This window comes from Enhydra lutris, unplaced genomic scaffold (assembly GCF_002288905.1).
Source record: "Enhydra lutris kenyoni isolate GAN:26980312 unplaced genomic scaffold, ASM228890v2 scaffoldscaffold2, whole genome shotgun sequence".
NCBI lineage: Eukaryota > Metazoa > Chordata > Mammalia > Carnivora > Mustelidae > Enhydra > Enhydra lutris.
Genome location: NW_019154086.1, coordinates 95,129,954 through 95,133,698, shown reverse-complemented (window position 1 = coordinate 95,133,698; position 3,745 = coordinate 95,129,954). Strand labels below are relative to the sequence as shown.

The following is a 3,745-nucleotide window of genomic DNA, read 5'->3' as shown; positions in this document are numbered from 1 at the left end:
AAGTTTTTCGCCTCCTTCTGTCATGCTATGTATTTTGGCCCATGATAGGAAGGCAAAAGTCCCAGAGAAACTTCCAAGGACTCAGGGCCATGCATTCCTTTTGTTCTGTGTTCTTTCCTTTCTTCATGCCTGAAACATTGATGTGATGGCTGGAGATCTGGCAGCCATCTGGAGACCATAAAAATGAGACTTAACACCAAAATCAAGGACAGGAAAGATGTTAAGATGTTAATATCCCCTGATGACATTTGACCCTCTGCTCCAAGCCTAAAATCTCTAATCTGAATTTTCTGTACTCAAAATGTTACCATTTTCATTTGGTCAAGGCACTATTTTAGAGCTTCTCGTTGTTCCTAACTGAAGACCATCTAATTAAATGAATTCAGTCTTTTTCCTGTGCCAATTTTCCATAATATGATTATGTGGATTTACTTAACATCACCATAATATACATGCCTATTTTAAATACAAAATATGTCAATATCCCATGGTAAGATACATGATTGACATGACCTAACAGTATGCATTAAACTAGACATAGAGGGCTTTTTTGTTATTTTTTTCCCCCAAAAAAGTGCTTTATGGATGACAGGGCTGATTATCACCTTTAAATGACTCCAGTTTCCTTCTGCAATCACCATGGTTAATGAGCAGGAACAAACATGTATTCATCTAAGTAAATATTCCACCAATCACAGATACCGACTGAGAAGGCATAACATCTTGATGTCCTTTGATTTCATATTTCTAGCATTCTTGCTCAGTGCAGTGTGAAATGCATGCAGATACACTAGGGAAGGGGAAAAAGCAATTTGACCAACTAGCAGTTTTCTTCCTTTGAGATAGGTGGCATATGGAAAGTTGTGACAAATTGGAGATCTGGAGGCATGAAGAACTATATTAAAAACAGAAAACCTGATTACTTTAACTAATATATCATTTTTTTATGTTTTTATCTTCTGCGCACAGTAATCAGCGATGTTAAAACACACACACACACACACACACACACACACACACACACACACATACTGCAACTACTCTATTAAAGTCCAAAAAGCAAAAAGGAAAAAGCAAAAAGCAAGTGCAAGTTTAAATATTAAAGACATTCTGAAACTCCCAAGCTGGTGGTTTTTCTTTTCTTTTCTTTCTTTTTTTCTTCACTAAACTTTTATTTTAATGGGCATCAAAATTTTGTGACAATTTTAAAAACTAATATCTTAAAGCTGCCCCCTCACACACAAAATGGTCCACAAGACATTCTCCTTTCCTTCTGAAGGTTTTACGAGGCATTGTTCTCATTAACCAGTCTTTTACTATTAAATGGCCAATTAATGCAAACAGTCCTGAGACTGTTCTTCCACCACCGATTAAGACTGGGGTGGCACGTAGTGGGGATAATATTCATTAGCTTTCTGAGCTTTCTGGACAGACTTGGCGATGTTGCCAGCTCCAGCTGCCTTCTTGGTCACTGCTTTGATAACACCCACAACAATTATCTGTCTCATGTCACGAAGAACAAAACAGCCCACAGGGGGATAGTTAGAGAAGTTCTCAACACATGCAGGCTTGCCAGGAACAATATCAGTGATGGCAGCATCACCAGATTTCAGGAACTTGGGACCATTTTCCATTTTTTTCCTCCCCAAAATGACAATCTATCTATTCCTTAGACTCAGCAAACTTGCAAGCAAGGGAGATGTTTGACAATCCAGCACAGGTGCATATTCAGCACTGATATGGCCTGGATGGTACAGGATAATCACCTGATCTGTGAAGCCAACTGCTTCCCTTGGTGGTTCATTTTTGCTGCCACCAGCCACACTGCCACGATGAACATCTTTGACAGATACATTTTTGAAGCCCACATTGTGCCCAGGAAGAGCCTCACTCAAAGCTTAATGGTGCACTTCAACAGACTTTACTTCAGTTGTAACATTGACTGGAGCAAAGGAGATCACCATGGCAGGTTTAAGAACACCAGTCTCCACTCAGTCCCCAGGGAGAGAACCTATACCACCAATTTTGAAGACATCCTGGAGGGGTCCACACAAGGCCTTGTTAGTTAGACAAGTTGGTGGCAGAAATGCAATCCAGAGCTATAAGGAGTGTGATTTCATTGGCATTGCCATCATCACAGATGACTTTCCATTCCTTGAACCAAGATATGTTAGCACTTGGCTCCAGCATGTTGTCACCATTCCAACCAGAAATTGACATGAATTCTAGCATGTCAGGGCAGTAGCCAACTTTCTTAACATAGGTGCTGAATTCTGTAATTTCCTTGTATCTGTTCTGGCTGTAGGGTGGCTCAGTGGAATTCATTTTATTGACACCAACAATTAGATGTTTTACATCCAGTGTGTAAGCCAGAGGATTTGCTCATGGGTCTGCCCATTCTTGGAGCAGACTTGCTTCAAATTCACCAACACCAGCAGCAACAATCAGGATAGCACAGTCAGCCTAAGATGTGCCTGTAATTATGTTTTTGATAAAGATTCTGTGACCTGGAGTGACAGTGATGGTCCCATAGTACTTGCTGGTCTTGAATTTCCACAGGGAGATATCAATAGTGATACCATGCTCACATTCACTTTTCAGTTTATTCAAGACCCAGGCAAACTTGAAAGAGCTCTTCCCCATCTCAGCATACTCTCTCAAGTGTTTCAGTAGTTCTTTTGTCAATCTCACCACATTTGTAGACTAGATGGCCAGTAATGGTAGCCTTGCCTGAATCTACATGTCTAATGAGGACAATGTTGATATGAGTCTTGTCTTTTCCCATTTTGGTTTAGGTTTAGCAAAGGTTTTCACAACATCTGTATTCTGGTGGCAAACCTGTTGCAAAAAAAGCTCTTGTCTCTTATTTGATCAATGAAGAGGAAAGAAAATTGCCCACATTCACTAAAGTTTGCCTTATATTTTACATTTTTTATATTGTAAAGTGAAAAGAAAGAATAGAGAACAATTTTAAATACCCAACTTGTATTCTAATTGTATTTGTCTTAACCATTAAGAAAAGTAGGGAAAAAAGAACACAACAAAGCAGTAATCTATTCTATTTTTAACACTTCATAGTGCTCCTGGGTAAAACAGTATATAACTGCATAAAAGGTTTGGTAAAATGCTTAATAAATACTAAGAAACTTTGATGACATATCCATGAGCTACACCCCCTTCTTCATTTCACTAGAACCCAAATTTTATAAAGGTGTTCAAACTCTTTACCATAGGACTTAGGCAAGGTCATCTCCTCCTTAACTCCAGTTACCAAACCCTAATGAGTTAAACCTGTTATCAGGGCTCATTACCCTCTCCAGTGTTGTAGTTAGTCATAGACTTGTATTAACTTGTAGACTTATTTTAACCAATAAGGCCATCAGGGATAGCTGCCTGAAATCTGTATAGAAGTTGTGTTTACTCTCGAGACAGGGAGGGAGGGAAAAGAGAGGGAGGATAGGAAGAGGAGGAGGCCAAGGATGACTGGGAAAATGAGAAGGGGGAGGGGGAGGAGGAGAGGAAGAAAGGAAGGAAGGGACAAAGGAAGGAGGTAACAGAAACTCCCTTATGTCAAGTCTGGTTATGGCCTATGGCTGCTGTAACTTTCTCCTATCCACAAGAAGAGCCCATGATAAAGACAATAGGTTTAGAAAGCAGAACAAAGCTTTGAAAAGAATCTAAGTCCTTAAAGACATCATTGAGTTGCTGAATTTACAAACTAAAGTTTCTTCACTTCTATACTCTG

The 3,745-nt window shown here is 39.5% G+C and overlaps 1 pseudogene; it reads right to left on the bottom strand.

Moving 5' to 3' along the window:
* Window positions 1–1,370: 1,370 nt before the first annotated feature.
* LOC111146861 lies at window positions 1,371–2,785 on the bottom strand (annotated as a pseudogene).
* Between the last annotated feature and the right edge of the window lie 960 nt (window positions 2,786–3,745).